Raw genomic sequence first — 16671 nt, 5'->3', positions numbered from 1 at the left:
TGAGATATTTCAACGTTCATATCTGAAAAGAAGTCCTGCTTTTGCTCCCCAGCCTTTATTTTTATTAGGTCAGGCTTTTCTGTGCTTATAATGAAGAAAAATTGAGCAGGTTTTTTGGGCGGGAGGAGTGGGTGAAGATATTAATAGAAACGTGGCTTTGGTCTGGCACAATGTGCTGCAGTCTACTGGCGTATTGTGAACTGTCTTAAGGCCTAATAGGAAATAAATTGCTTACTGGGGTGCCACTGAGGACTAACAGGAGGTCTGGTTGTTTAGGAGACTGATGGGACTGTCCCAAGGGCAGCTCTTATCAGGAAGGGGAGGCGGTTACTGCAAACACTGGGTTTCTTGTCAGTCCAGAGTGCACATCCCTTGCAGCAAAATTAAGCGTACAAATTGTTCTGGTCATGAATTGAAGGACACTGACCTGGGAGGTGGCGTTTACAGTACACAGCATCTCTCCAAGGCCTCGCTGATAGAGATGCTGGGGCTTGTTTTGTCTGTGACTAACCAGCTTTCTCCTCTTTGACCCCTTCCTGAGAGTCCAGCAGCTTCACCCTGACTTCTTCTCTTTGACTTTGTTTTTTCAGTTCAGCGATTCATGCCTCTGGCCCCTTTTTATCAGAGATACTTTTCCCTGGTTTGTTCTGTGTTGGGCAAGAGCTGAACAACTCATCTCTGAACCAGCGCGATGGCCAAAACACTGATTTAAACCTACATGTTTCCAAAACAGCCTCTTTGTTTATCTCACCTCTGTGTTGCCTGTGTTACCCTGCTGTTCACAACTGGAAGGCTTCATGCCAAAATACCTTGAGCAACCTGCTTTATGAAACACTGCCTTTTAGAAGTTAGGTGTGATCTTAAGCGCACAAAAGCCAGATCTCGGGAAACATTCAGGCTGACATCTGTAAATAGTGTGATTTTAAATTGAAATTGGTTTTGGTATTAGTAGGAAGTTAAAAGAGATAAAGTTGAGTATAAAAAAAATCCCAGCAGTTTTGTTTGGCGACGTCTAATCAAATCTGTACTTTGCCCCAGCTCTCCCAGGGTAGCCTGTGGCTGGACTTCAGCCTGCAAAGAAAGTCCTGTGGTCACCACTTTTAGTTCCTATTTTTTTTAATCTTGAAAAAATAGGTTTGATTTGCAGGAAACATGCCAACATTTCAGCAGTTATTTCACTTGAAGATGGACCCCTCTGTCAGCATTTGGGAGAATACAGGCTGTGAACTAGAGTTTCAATGATTTCCAAGGTTTTTTGGTGTTTTCCCTGCTCCATGCTAAAAGGAGTTTTGTTGAGAGCTGGAACTGCTTCTCTGAGCCAGGTTGAAGGTGGTTGATTTCCCTGACCGGTGCCATATAATTAAGGCAGTGTTTGTGTCCTCCTACCTTAGATTCCTCTACCCAAGTTATAAGAAGGTGGCCTTTGCCATGAGCTCAGATCTCAGATTCATGGCCCCACATCCGCAGACACAGGCTGTACGTGCTCTGCTTCCTCCATCCAGTGCCTGGGCAAAAAACTCAAGAAACATCTCCAGGCATGAACCATACTGCAACAGGCTCCTGGGTTTGCAGAGCCTTTCGCAGGGCCGGGCAGCCCTTGCCCCCAGCAAGCGATTGTGCAACGGCAGGAGCTTCTTGTGGCCCATCTCACCCTCCCTTCCACCCCTGCGTTGGCGTGAGTTTCATGCAAAACCTTCTTTGCCCCGCAGTGAGGAACACCCACAGCAAAACCTGGGCGTGCAGGAGGGAGCAGGGCATGGGTCTGCCCCAGCATCTCTGACTTGAGCACGGGCTGCGGCGTGGCACGTCGCTGCCACAGGACTCGCATCTCTGGGGCCACACATGGAGCAGGAGGTTGGGCTGCTGCGGCTGCTGTTGCCCCTGGCAGAGGCACTGCCTGTTTGTTTGTCCTTCCTATTGTTTGTGCACAGGAACCGCACAAGGAGCCACAGGGCTGAGCTGGGGAGAGCTGCCCCCCTGTAGCCATGGGCACATAAATCAGCCATGGGGATGCTGTGTCTGGGCTCCCCTGGTGTCGCATGGGCAGGGGCGCTGGCTCTGGGCTGCCACTTCCATGCTGGATGGGACATTTGCACCTCTTGATGATCGTGATCAGATAAAGACCTGGTGGAAACGTGCAGAGCTCACGTGGCGAGAGCTGTGTTTGCTTACGCCGAGGCTGAATTCAGCCCTCGTCCGCTTGTTCCTCCTGTTGAACAGGATTGCAATGCTCTTCCCAAACACTGTAACTAGATCAGCCCGAGGAGAGGGCCTTGTTCAGCACTCCAGATGTCTATCAGTCTTTTTTTTTCCTTGCTTTTTTTCTCTTTCCAAAGCTGAATCCTTTATTTAAGCTCTCCCCAGAAGCCTGGAAAAAACAAAGACCTGGGTGTGTTTCACAAACCCTAGTCCTTTGCCTAAACACCTTTCAGCCACATATTATAAACAGATCACCTCTGTGGTTAAGAGGAGATGTCTCTTTTTCAGCGTTGCCTTGAGCACAGATACTCACGAGGCGGTGTGGGTCCAGGCCACGAATGGGCTGCAGTCCCATGTGAGGAGTTTGGGTATGAAAGCAATTTCTTGCAAATCACTTAAGATGCAACTCCTCCCCGCTGGATGGATCTTAGGCTCTGAATCTGGGGATGGTCCTCCCAACCCCAGGTCTTTTGCCTTCCCTGGAGTTATGCCTAGTTTCTGCATTGGTGTGTGAGCATGAAATGGTTGGAGTGTAGGGATAGGGCCTCAGTTCAAAACCTGACCTCTGATGCCTCTCTAAATGTAATATCTCAGCCTGTTCCCAAACCCTAAGTGCCTCTGGTTGCATGTTCCGTTGATGAGAAAAACCCTAAATCCCAGAGTAGGGGCTGACAAGGGTGGAGGTCAGGGATGGGAGCCGGGTGGGGTGGTGGGTGAGCAGGGATGTTATGAAGCACATTCTTATAATGTAATCTGGCCAGTGAGAGGGAGAATGAATCAATGTCACCTTGAGTAAGCATGGAGATCAGCCTGGCCACATTCCTGAGATAGCTGTGTGAAGATCTGACACTGTTATTCATGGGAGACTTAAAACAGAGTCCAGAACCAAGGGTGTAACCCAACCTCTGGAGCAGTGGCAATATGAATAAGATCAAGGTCATCTCAGGAGGCTGCAAAAGAGAAGGTCAGCTCTGGTTCAGGAAGTGCAGAGCAGCTCAGGTTAATTCCTCTGTCATGTCCATGTCTGTGAAAGCAACTGCTGCTGCTCAGCCTTGGCAGCTCAGTCTGCCCTGCAGAGCAGAGTCCCCTTTTCTCCAGAGATCATCTGCTGGAAAATAGGCATGAGATGAGCAGGATCTGCAGTAGCTCTGGGAAAGGAATAGTCCCTTTGTGCTCTTTGCATGGTGCCAAGCACTTGTTTTGCACCTCAACCTCCATGGTGGTGTTTTACTGGAGAACACCTGCTTTATCTAAGGGGAGAAGGAGCAAAGGCTGGTACCTTCAAATGGCTTTGGGGGACTTGTGTATTAGATGGCTTTGAATTGGAGCTGTCACATGGCTTTAAAAGAATCGGGATTCTCCTCTTCTCTGATAGGTGTCCAGGAAAGCCCTGGCCAAATGGCCATGGGGACTGACTACTCCATAATTTCTCAAACTTTGGATCTTTCTGTGTGACATTTTCTGCTAGGATGTGGCTGGAGGGGAGATACTGAGGGTGGGGGAAATCCCTAAGCGGGGTCCTAGGAGTTACTCTGGAGCTCACAGGGCTGTTGGTCCTGCTTAGGAGAGCAGGACTTGGGCAAATGCCTCCACATGGGTCCCTCCACAGTTCCTTGAATGCTGTAGGTTAAAGCTCATGGTTCAGTCCCAGCTGAAAGGGCTGATAAATACCCTTTGCTCTGCTAATACAATGAAGCCCTCCCAGTCCCACTAAATGCTTCCAGAGTGCTTTGTTGCTTATGGGGGTGGGGGGAAAACCCAGCCCGTTTCTAATTGTCACGTTCGAGTCTTGTGCAGGCAGAGATGCATTCCATATGGCGACAGGATCCGAGCTGCCCCGCTTGGCACAGCCAGGCAGTTGATGGGAAAATGATACATTTAATTGTATGGATGTCGTAGTACTGGAGTAATTTTCTCAATTCTGGAGTTGGAAATAAATGCAGAAAATAATGAATATACAGTTGGCTGGGGATGATTCAGAGTATCCATGCTTTCCTTCATTGTGAGGCGTTGGAGGGCAAACATATGGAGGAGGTTCCCGTTCTCAGGCTGAACAGGACGTCTCTGAGCTGGTTGTAAGTCTGCTGGGTTGGGCTTATGGAGATTTCAGCCAGCTGAAAATTTGGCCCCACATTATGAAATAGGATTCCAGAGTTTCTTCTTGCTTTCAAGGAAGCATGTTTTGATGTGTGGAATTGGACTATAAAACCCAAGTTGGGGAGAGCTGCCCTGGGCCCAGAGCTGATTCCTTCTGCTCATGGCCAATGCAAAGCCTTTGATTTTCCCTGAAAAGCTCATGTTTTGGTCAGCTCCTGCTGCCTGCTGGAAACGGCTGCAGTGCATCCCACATGAGAGCCACATCTTTCTGTTTTGCAGGCTTCTCCTCGTGCTCTGCATGTCTGTGTTTGCTCCTATCCCTCCACACGCAGCACCGTAGCGCCCACCTGGTGGGGTTATTGGCTGGCAGTGCCTATTCCTGGTGGCAGAGGACAGCAGAACGGACTCACCATGGAAGTAGCTACGTATAGGTGGAAACTAAAGTCCATATGGTGGGGTAGGCACACTGCTGTACTGGGTTACCATGAAGAAGCGCTTTGTGAGGGCACAGAGGAGAGTTTAGGCATGGGGACAGAGCTGTCAAACCCAGCATTTTATGTCTGACTGCCAGCACCCAGCACCGCTGCACATTTGTTGAGGGTTTCCTAGACAGATGTGGGCTGTGGGGCTTGTGTCCAGCCTTTCTGGAGGCTGACGTGCAGGCGGCACCACTGTGATACACTCGTGGTAAGGCCAGCACTTACCAGAAGTGTTGGATCTACCACAAACATACTGTTTGCTGGGTTTGCACATGCCTTGCTAGTCATCAGCCTGGCTGACGCTACACATCTGCTCCAATCGGGAATCCTGGAAAACCAGAAAGTCAGGTAACCTCCCCCAAATCTCCGAGGAGAAGTGTCCAGGAAAATCTGAAAAAATTAGTCTTCCCAAAACCGCTGCTTCTGCCAGACAAAGACATAAAATCCCTAGTGAAAGCAGAAACGTGGTTATCTGTAACCCACAGTCATTTCAGCTTGGTTTCTAACAGCGATGTGTTTGAGCTCTGGAGTGTGAGGTTTAACTTTACTTCCAAGCTGCTTATTACACTAAATATTCTCGCTATCAACATCCTACCCAGGTTTTGAGACAGTTAACAACCTTGGCTCTTGCCAGCAGTGATAAAAGAAATGGCTTGCTCTGACTCAAGCCCGATTACTCTCAGGTCACTCCAAAGCATCCCCTCTATCAGAAGTGGATCGTGAGCTTACAAAAAGATGGGGAGGGACGTTAAACATGCCTCTTTAGGCATAGCTGTGGTGTTATCTCCGTGAGCTACACTCTTCATTATTCATATTCAGCTGCAGACCTTACCTGTTTGTGGCCCAGAAGGTGTCCTGCATGTGCCCGTTCAAAACTCAGGCTAAGTCTGGCACAGGGGGCAAGGCAGCCGCTGCTGGGAGTGATTTGTCTCCTGTACGTCCCACTTTGTGCGGAGCCAGGACTTCTGACAATAATATCGGTGACCCACCTTCTCTTCTGCTACCAAGCACTTCATGTTCATCCACCTGGATTCATTCTGCTCTAGATCTTTGGAGCTGTTCCCTGGGAATAGTGAATGACATGGCTTATTCGTTCCCTTTTGGAAGTCATCCCATTTGGTACCGACTCTATTTAATATTTCATTTTGCATTTTCATAGCTAGGCACTTATAGACATTAATTATTAAATGGCCACATTTCTTGAAATAAATGTATAGATAAAGACAGCTGCTGGTGTTTTCTGAAGGGAGCGTTCGCTAATCGGGATATGCTGTTCTTACAACTTTCAAATAAAAATCTCAAAGGTGCAGGTTTTTGTTCAGTATTTTCAAAGCCTCGCTTTCTTGTTCAGTGCAGGATGGCACCTTCAAAAGCACTCGGTGTTGATCTAACCTTGTTCTCACTGCAGTCCCTAAGAAAATAGGGCTGAGCCATTTTGAAAACCCTGCCTTTGCCCCCCCCGGAATCCAGTACTGTAGCAATATTCCCAAGTTTTTAACAGTAGCTACATCAGGCCAGCAGGAAAAGCTTGCTGTTTAGCCTCATTTCTATTAATTTGGATCAGTTCTGTAGCCTCAGCGGAGTTGCTTTGGAGGCACAAGGTGTATGAAGGCAAAGTATGATTTTCTCCAGCTAACTAAAGATTTTGCCTTCACCCCACTCCCATCAGATTGCTTTTTCCATGCTCAGGGCTCAGGTGACCAACGCGGGAGCAGATGGTGGGACATGCACTGTTCAACATAGGTGTGTGTGGATGTGTTTTTCAGGTAGATGGATGATAAGAGGAGGCCTGGGGTAGAGGGGACTCGTCAGTGAGATGGGAAATCTCAGTGTGCCAGCACCAAAAGGAGGGTGGCCTGAATATTGCTCTCAAACACAAATTTCCCGCTTTAACCTTTGTCACTGCTGCGAAGCCTCTGTTTTGGGAGGTTGGGTGCACATTTGAGGCTGCCCAGGTCAGTGCAGCAGACTGTCTGACGTGGCCCCACAGCACCAGCTGCAGTGTATGTGCCACATACCACCATGAAGATATTTTTGCTTTGAAGAAAGGCAGCTTCACTTCCTCTAAATAATTGATATTACTCAGATCTTTGAGACTGAAAGAAAGCAAGCCAGCCTGGTGAACCTGCATTCTCTCCAAACTCGGTCCCTGCTCCTCCTGGTGACGTTTCTTCCTGGTTTTCCAGCTATAAATCACCTTTATAACTACAAAGATCTTGTACTGTGCAGTTGGAAAGAAGTGCGTCTTTTAGGGGGGGAAATAGGCCAGGTCCTGGTGGCTGAAGGAGACATCTCAAAAGCTTTTCTGGAATACCAAGTTCACCAGGAGCAGTCAAGCTCCCTTCATTAGGCCCAACAAGATCGAGCAGGATGGGACTTACTCATGGGTGGAGCTGGAAGAAAGTAATAAGCTCCTCTTAATGAAGAGAGCGCTTTGGTTTGCTGTGTCTGGCAGACTGTTTTCATCTTTTGTACTTCTGGTAGTTGGCACGCCGGGCAAGACTGAGGGACTTCAGTTTGGGAGTGGTAGGCATGCACTCAATTTGCTGCCTACCACTGGCAGAGGATCAAGGCTGGAATTTTCATTACACTTGCTTCGCCTGCCAGAAAGAAGCACTTTGATTTAATTCTGGTGGCTTCTTGTTCAATGCCAAGCTTGGAACATGATGCTCTGATGTCTTCCAGCTTCTTAAAGTAACCACAATGTCCCACCGAGGAAATATATATTTACACAACAGAGGAATTGCGTTTAACTATGGAGTCACTTTATTAACAGCAGTTGCACGCCATGCTATAGGTGGATCCTATGGTTTGGAATATAAGACTGGCTCCTTTCGTAATCCTATGTACCAAGCCCTGATATGATCAGAAATTCGTGATTCCTCAGTAATTATTCTTGGAAGGCTCATCTTGTTAAAAAGCAGTCACCATGTCGCTATCCCTGGAGGAGGATAAGGGATGCTAACAGAGCTGATCGAATACTTTCTGGCATAAACGTCCTTTAAGAAGGAAGATTGTGCTTTTGACAAGATGACATTTTCCTGCAGAAAGCATCTGTTTGCCTCAAAATGTTGCTTTCTTGCCAGAAACATACCTCAAAACCCAATTGTATTATTTTTTGGACAAAAATCCAAAAGCTTTGGGGTTTTGGCATCAGATTTTAAGGATTTAACTGGAAAAAAAAGTTTTTGTTTTCCAAAAAACAAGAGGCCTAAACATATTTTTTTTTCTTTTTAGTTCTGTTTAAAAATTAAGGAAAAATGTGACCATATTTTCCATGTGATGGAGAGGACTCTCTTTCAAACCAGCTCTAGATGCTTTCAAAAAATGAATGTTAGCGGGTGCTTAACTACAGCAAAGTTCTGTGATAAATCATGTGCAAAAGCAGTAGCTGCTGCCAGGATTTCAGTCAAAAATCAAAACTTTTGCAGATTCATTGAATTTTGTTTCAGGTTAACACTTTTCTGTTTCTCATGCCAGTACCTGAGCAGTTGCACTGTCTCCCGCTCCTCTTGGTGTCACCAGCAGAGGAATGAGTGTGGACCTTTACACTAAAAGTGCTGTGTGGGGCGCGATGGGCTGGAGGGGGCACGGAGGAAGGGACCCCATGAACCTGGAGCTGAAAGTGAGAGAAGGAGGATGGGAAAAAGGAGCACACATTTTAAATGAGATTGAGGGGACAGGTCTTCTGTCCGAAGGTCTTCTGCCCTGGGATATGGGAGGACATGTGGGAACCTGTACAGGCTGTGCAATTGTAGAAGCCAACTTACAAGCCTTTTCTTCCTCGCAGCTTTCTCTGAGACAGTGTGGGCTGGTCCAATATGGGAGGACCAGATGAAACAGGAGGTGGAAAGAAATTTTGAAAAAGTCTGGGGCCATGAGAAGCTTCATTTTTGATAGAGCTCACATATCTGGTATGTGCACTGTCATTTCCATTCATTCTGTATTGGCTATTATATTATACCACAGTATTAATGTATTAATGTATTAATAGAATGTCAACATTTATATATAATACAATTAGTATTTTAATATAAAAGTCAAAATGAAATAAATCAACGTGACATTTTAAACCAAATCTTTTGACACTGTTGTAATGGAATAGCCTTATGGAAGAGGTTTTACCCATCCTTCTCCCCTTTCCACTGCCGTTTGGCTGCTAGCTGTTTCATTCCAGATGTGGTAGTCAGACTTCATTTGGTCTAATGGTCACATTTGATAGGAAGGTCAGCCCGGCCCTGACCACATTTAAGTCACTTTCTTCAGAGAAGCATGTGTAGCTCTCGCTTGAACTTGATCTCAACTTACTAAACAACTAGGTGAGAGATGTCTGGTTTTCTGTTTTTCTCTGTTGAAGTATGGCTTAGCCCACACCTCAGATGGGGGAGCACATAGTGCCTGGACTTCTTCCTGTTAAATGCTGATCCAGAAAGATCAATCACAATGCATGGTTTCCTTTCTCTTTTGACCCTGTGCCCCTAATTTCTTCCCAAAAACTCCATCTGTATTTTCTCGGTTAAAATCTTTCCTGTCTGTTGGTCCAGCCATAGCTTCCATTCACCATGAAATCCCACCTAGAAATGCCCTTTAAGTCTGCAAACCCATCCTAATGTGCATCTGTCCCCACCCCATGGTACGGACACATACTCTTGACTTTTCAGCAGCTATGAAATCACATGCTCTAGGCAACCCTTTAGCTCTGCTCTGGCCTTCCTTTCTTTTACTTTCTTCACTATTTGGACCATGACCTGACGTTTGTATTAATTTGTTCTGGTTAATAGAAAATCACTTGCAGTCCAAACATGATTTTATTCTTCAAATGGTTCTTCCTGAAAAATGCAAAACAGGAAAGGATAAAGACCTTCCCCCCCACCAAGAAGCTGATAAGGGATATGTTACAATCTAGTCTTGCTGGATGGGAGCTTAGGGAACACAGGCAAAGAATTAAAGACCACTGTTTCATAGCAAAATAATTATATACAGATATAGATATATTTATATACATATGTTTATGTATACGTGCCTTTATCAGGAGCCCAGCTCTCTTTTCATTTGCACTGACTTTGTACTGCCACAAGAGCCCATGGGAATGAATGCAGGGGGACCACGGTGTACAGGAGGAACTCCAGACTTGGCATTTATTTATGTTGACCACCCTGTAATTTCAACTATTCTTCAGGTTCCCACCCCCCACCTACTTATTTGGGGATCTGGGAACCACAGCCCTGGTTGGGATGTACCACAAAAGATTTGGGTTTATCACATTTCTGTATAACAGCAAATAGCTGCTACTTGCGTAGGTCAATGGGGGCTAAGAGTGCACTTGAAAACAAGAGCATTGCTCTTAACACTGCCTGCTCTGCTTAGTTCTTGTTGATGTCGTTTTCACCAAATCCCAATGCAGCTGGACCCGCCCTTAAAGAGTCCTTCACATTATGTCCAGTGCTTGATGAAAGATGTGTAGTCTTCCCTGTGGAGCATGAGATTAAGCACTTGGCTACTGGGGCTGCACAGCTGTAAAACATTGCTGTGGCTGCCCCTGCCCTGGGAGCTCTGCAGCCAGACTGGGAGCTGCAGGGCTGGCACCGGCCTGGGGGAGCCCCGAGTTTTGGGAACTGCACCCAACGATGCCTGACACATGGGAGGAGCTACCGGTATGTCTAGGTATTCCAGTGAATGCAGGAAGCATTTAATTTAATCCCTAATTCTGCCTTGCGAGGTCACTGCCTCCAGGCAGATTTTCCTGGACATGCCCTCTTCTCTCTGGCTGGGAGCAGCAGACCTTCCATGCACCATCTTTAAAGGCGGCTGAGAGCTCCTGTGCGAAATAGCCATACAGCATAAGCGCACAGAGGTTACAGCCCAGCCATGCAGAGGTGGAGTAGTGGTTGGTGCTTGGAGGAGCCAGACTCATTGCCTGTAAGCTATACGGTGCAAGCACAGACATTTCCAGCTGGGAAACCCCAGGTGAAAGCGCTTGCGAGCACTCCCACCCTGCTCTGCACCGGGAGCAAAATCCCCTTGGCATGGGCACGGTTTTCCCTGAACTGTCCTATTTATTTGAATTAGGAGCCCAATTTCTTCTAACTCAAAGCTATTTGAGTGAATCCCCAAATTTGTTCTGTTCACCCCCCAGCTGATTATAATTACATTTGCACATATGATATAGAGATATAGAGGGATTTAATCAAAATGTAGCTGCCAAGTGGAGACGCAGTGAGTGTATGTTCATCAGAAAATCATTATTAAAGACCTTCCAGGTTGGCTAACTTCACTTCAGAATTAAAAGTGAGATTTTTTCATTTTCCCATCGAATATTTTCAGTTAGTTCAGAAGCAAGAGCCAAAAAAATAAATCAGTGTCAGCTTGCAGAAATACGAGTTGGTGGAATGGCTAGAATGGTTATTATTATTTATTGGTTTGCAGGGAAGGACCTTGGGGGGTTTGTCTTGACGGGTGAGCTACAGGAACACGAGCTCTGTAATGGGAGGGTGAAGGGGAAAACGGTCACATTCAAGGCACTGCTCTGCTTTCTCCACATCAGATTTAATTTCTGTAGAAGGAGAAATGGAGGAAAACCTGAATAGGTTGTACCAGTCCCTCAGCTCTCTGCTGGACCCCAGTCCCAGACTGGGAGGGGGTGGCTGATGCCAGCCTTAACCGTGGCAAGTAGGTGTTGATCCGGAGACAATATGTGGGGCCACAACGTAACTGACCGCCGGCACCTTGCCATGGTTATACGGTAACATAATGCAGCAATTGCAGAGAGGCGGATATAGTGTATTTCTTGCATCTTGCTTTTGGTTCAGGTATGTTGTATCTGGAGTACCTGGGTGAGTATTTCACGTCCTCACCACAGCTGGGGGCTGCCTGGCAGAGGAGGGATGGTGGTAAGTGAGGCCCTTGGTGAGGCTAAATCGAGACAAGTCAAATCCATGGTTTTGCTTAAACACTTGTTTGCCAAATCTCTCTCAATAGGGCTGCATTCGACGAAAGAGGAGAACGCGATCCGACAAAATGAGTAGAGTTCTCCATAGGACAGGGAGGTGAATGGGTGAGTTTTGTACGGACCCTGTATCTCTGCAGTTACAGCTGTTTAGTACAAATAATTGTGCAGAACTGAGGTCACGGCGATGGCATGAGAGATGGGTGGGTGGATGAATGGCTGTATGTCCCTATCTGAAAATGCTAACAACAGATCCTTCCCGCACAAACATGATTTGTTAATTTAGCTGTGGTAATTTTTAAACAGTAACAAATATTGTTTCACAGACAAGATAGGGATGGAAGAGTCTGGTAGGGGAGGTTGTTGATACACTTCACAAAAGATAATGAAGGTCACAAGCACTAAACCAGTAAACTAAACAACGAATGTGTAGAGTTGGCTCCGAACTAGGTTGAGACTAGAGTTGTTTTGATACAACAGAGCTCACACAACAGCCTAAAATGTCTGAGACACAAATATTTCTCCCCAGCAGTGGTAAGTATCGCAGCACCAGATATTATAGGTACAAGAGGTCCAATACAAGGAACACAGAAGATCCCTCTCCATAGCAAGCATTTCCGTGGCACCTTTTATGAAGTGAGATCCAAGAGGAGGTTGGCAGGAATAACAGATACCTGCCCTTGATGAAACTAAGAAGTCAGATGACCCAAAAGGCATGAAACCCCTAGCTCTGCACAGTGCTGCAGGCTCTACAGGGGTTGCTTCCCTTCGCTTCTCCCATTGTTTTTTATCCCTTCATACTTCTTCCAGGGCCCTGCCTGGCCAACCTGAGACAATCTTGCTTTACTGATCTTAATAGTTAATCTTTAATTAAGCCATGGACTGTTCTGGTCATTAATGTAATGTAGCAGGCAGGGAATAAAACCTCATAAAAACTCCATCCTAGCTCTGATAGAGCATGCTGAACCTCAGGGGAGCGCCTCGGGAAATGGGTGCTCCATGGGAACGCCCATGGGAACAAGAGTTCTCCGGAGCCTGACCCACAGCCATGCTTTGGTTTCCCACATCCCTCCTCAGGGAAGGTTTTCCAAGAGCAGGACAGCAGCTAGTCTGGTCAATCTGTGATTATTCAAGTAGGAGGTTTGTTGGGTACTGGCCAAAAGCTTATTGAATATGAACTGCCTCAGAGGACTCTGGGGCAGACCCAAAGCTGAATGTAATTACCGGCTTATTTCTAAATTAATGTTTTGTTAGGAGTTTGGGGTAGAATTTACTTTCACCCACCCTCCCTTGCTGCACACACCACTGATCTGGGTTTGTTCAGCTTTGGAGCGTGCTTCAGGTTTTACTGCATGTGTCTGAGATTGTTAAAACCTACGAAAGTTGGGACCGTTTAAAATCAGAGCAAAAAATGGGGAGGAAAAATAGCTGGGAATGGGTGAACGTCATATAAATAGCAGTAAAACTGTTAAATCTATTTGCGTTTCACACCCAATAATTTTAGACTCCACCTCGAGAGCACTGCTTGAAAGTCAGCACTTTTAATTGTCCAGTAAATTTCCTTTCAGACAGCTGCTTCATAAGCTGCCATTGCCTGCACAGTGAGAAAAAACAGATAACTGATTTATCTTAGGATGGAGACCAAAATGGCCATTTGTGTGTCACTAGTTCCCCCCTCTGTTTCACTTAAACCAGCGCGTGAGGGCATTTGGTAACAGCTCTGCAAGCTGTCCTCAGACGCTGAGCAGCACCAACCTGCACGTCTGAGATGTCACTTGCTCACGGGAACCTGGAGCGGTCCCTGGAAGGCCCATGGCCCACCCTGCCCACCGACCCGGCCAGAAGCTCACTGTGCCCTGCTACACCGGGAAATCACCCTCTGCCAGGCAGGGAATACGTAGGCTTTGGAACACGCGGCCGTAAAGCGATGGCTGATAATTCAATTAGAGCTCAGGAAAATCTGCTGAGTTATGTCACATCTATTTAGCCTGACGCTGGTTTCTTGGAGGTCTAAGAACATGGCCAAAGGGGAATTAAGGGCTTTTTGGGGTTAGGTTTGGGGTTTATTCTGAGTTCTTTTTTTCTTTTAATTAAAAAAAATAAAAGACAAATTTTTAATGGGATTTTGTAGCAGTTGTGGGACTGTTCAATACCCTCAAAAATGAGTGCAAAGAGGACCAGTCTGGTTTGATTTGTACAACAGCTTCAAAGACAATCGGCTCTGGCCACTACTGCTTCTAATGTCCCATTTCAGACTCTTTATGGACTTGTATCTCTTGCTTTTTGTAAGGGTCCATCCTTTCCTCCCTCTTCCTTTTCCTTTCCCTTTCCCTTTCTCATTGTCTTTCTTTGCCATCTCCATCTTTGTCCCTGTTGGAGCAGACTCCTGCACTGCTAAGCACCTCAGGAATGACAGGTTGCCCCAAGTTCTCCGTTATCTAGTGATGAACACCAATAATTGGCCTGTCCAGCAAGGTAAAAATTAGACCTGATCAACAAAAGGAAAGGTGGTGAAATGTGGGCAATAACTTTTTAGTCATTCCAGTGGGAGAGGGTTCATCTGAAATCTCCATGACTTTCGTGAAGATCTCAGGAAGCTTTCTATGCCCAGAATTTGGGGTTGTGATTTGGTTTTTGTTGGATTTCCTCAAACTTTAAAGAAGTTTCAGAAGAGCAAATGGAAGTAGTAGCCTTACATCTGATGGGGGATAAATTTCCTTGGTGCCAAGCCTTAGGTCACCAAAATGGATAAGAAAGTGGGCAATCTTTAGCATCAGGGTCTGAGGGCACAGACTGGTGCTCCCATCCAGCTGCTCCAGCCTCATCCCTCCCCACCCAGCACCCAGCCACAGCCACAGCTACTGCTTTTATTCCACGTTGTTGTATCTTTGGGTGAGTGTGGATGCAGGGTAAAACCTGCTGCTGGGAGCTTGTGGAAAGGCAGAAAAAACTGCATATCAGGGTCCAGGGCGAGGGCATGTAATGGTGAGTCGAGGCCAGTGTAAGTGGCCTCGGTGACCTTCCCAAAGCGAGAAGGGGAAGCGATAGAAAGCAGTGGGATTGGGAGGCCAAAGGCTGGGAGGGAGCTCCTGTAAGGCAGCTTGATGAAGAAAAAAACAGCTGCAGAAGGTGAGGAGAGAAGCCAGAGGGTCATTGACTGGGTGAGAAAGATCGCAATTTAGGGATCCTTCCCCTACCATGGATCTGCTCAAGTTCTCTTTTTGTTGTTTTTTTTTTTTTTCTCCATCCAAGCAGGCCAAAAAGAAAAAAAAAGATACCTAAAAGAACACTGCACCTTTACAGAGCACAGCTGTCCTGCTTCTCCCCAGAGGCTGTCTGGGTGGAAAATCAGCTAAAGGAAAAAAAAGAAAGAAAAAGAGGATCAATACTCATATTCTTGATAAAAACAGCTTGTATGGTCTCCTTTGGGCGTCTTTCCCTGCTGCTGGAGAGAAGAGCTTGCTCCCATATAAGCACAGAAGCGTGCACATACCTGCACGCATCTGAAGGAGGCCACTGGGACTCTGAGCAGGTCTGTAGGCAGTTTGCTTGTAATCTGTGCGTCTGACCCACCTTTGCCCTGCAGTCATGGGTGCAACAGCAAACTCTGTGTGTGTGTCTATGGTGTTAGGGCTGCCAAGCAATTTTTTTAAAAATCTGCTGCTTAATAATTACTGCTTCCTTATTAATTTTAAAAGGTCCTATGTGATTGCAAATAGATTTATTTACCAGCTATTGTTTAGATAGGTACAGTAAAGTAACCACCAGCCTCGTCTATTGATGCATGTGCTTTATCATGCATTTAATGGTCTTATTTCTCTGTAATGAATGAGTCCTCCAGTGGGAAATAAATTGAAATGCCAGTTTGGGGATCAATCAGTGCACATATGCAGTCTCTATAATGGGAAGTTCATGTGCTGTAGTGAAGGTATTTTTCTGGAACGGCTTGGCTGCATTTTGTTACCGCAGGTTTTGACTTTTTTAAGAAAGGCATTAGTAGAAAAGATCAGAGCTGAAAGAAAATTTAATAAAAATATGCATGGCCCTGGGTGATAAAGATACAGTTTCCCATTTCCTTCAGGGGAAAATAAGTGAAACGCAGTGCCAAAGTGGAGCCTTGTTTGCCCTCAAATAAGAGGAGTCCAGGTCGAGGCTCAGCACTGAGGTCTGTGGCGTCCACTGAAACACTCTGTGTGCTTTAAACCGAGCAGTTGGTCAAATGTCTGCAGGAGCAGGCCACATTTCCAGAATAGCAGTGTAACCAAAATTAGAGGATGGGGCTTCACGACCTGTTGGATGGGCAGCAGATGCGACCTTACTGTGGGCTGGAGATCACGATGAATCCCTCATCCTCCCCTGGACTGGCTGAGGGGCTGCAGTGGGTAGGACTTGGGCAACGTGGCTTTATTTCCAGTGGCTTTATTTCAGGCCTACAGGCCTGATCCAACGTTTGTTTGAATCGATGAAGTTTCCTTTTTGTCTTCATTGACTTGCATAGCAGGTCCTGTAGGAGCAGAGTCAGAGGCGTTCGGTATCAACAAGCCAGAGAGAACATCAGTGTGAGTTTGGGTGCCTTTGCCTTCCTTGGGGCTGAGACTTGTCCTTGGGGTAGTGCTCATCCCATGGAGCTAATCTCACCTAGCCTAGGCTTTCTCCAGGGTCAATGAAGAGAAAGCAGCACCAGGAGAGGCAATTCACTTCTCCAGATTATCCCAAATCCCTTCCAATGCCGCGGGGGGTGCTGCCAGCCCTCGCCCAGTACCACCCTCACGGCTGGTGAGGAGCACAGATATTATTGCAAGTGTCAGCTGCGAATGTGGTCTTAATATGAGGAAAGAAAGAACATGTTAAATGTTAATTTGCCATAAAATACGTCCAAGTCCCTTTTTTGCTTTTACAAGGGGTTTTTAACTGGGTAGGCTGAAGTGGTTTGCGGCAATAACGGGTCTG

The 16671-nt window shown here is 46.4% G+C and overlaps 1 long non-coding RNA gene across 3 annotated transcripts in view; it reads left to right on the top strand.

Annotated features, from left to right (window-relative positions):
* LOC142065339 (uncharacterized) overlaps positions 1–16657 on the top strand; it is a 32776-nt gene extending 16119 nt beyond the window's left edge. The window contains exons 2-5 of one of the 3 annotated variants that reach the window (XR_012663356.1): positions 8566–8689; positions 11754–11829; positions 14977–15253; positions 15803–16657. This is a non-coding gene — a long non-coding RNA (uncharacterized LOC142065339). Of the gene's footprint in view, positions 1–8565; positions 8690–10259; positions 10430–11753; positions 11830–14973; positions 15254–15802 lie in introns of those variants that run through there. The other 2 variants (XR_012663355.1, XR_012663357.1) reach the window with 2 other exon arrangements.
* The last annotated feature ends 14 nt before the right edge of the window (positions 16658–16671 follow it).

The sequence above is a fragment of the Phalacrocorax aristotelis genome, chromosome 16, assembly GCF_949628215.1.
Source record: "Phalacrocorax aristotelis chromosome 16, bGulAri2.1, whole genome shotgun sequence".
Classification (NCBI taxonomy): Eukaryota; Metazoa; Chordata; class Aves; order Suliformes; family Phalacrocoracidae; genus Phalacrocorax; species Phalacrocorax aristotelis.
This window is presented reverse-complemented; position numbering and strand designations above follow the sequence as displayed.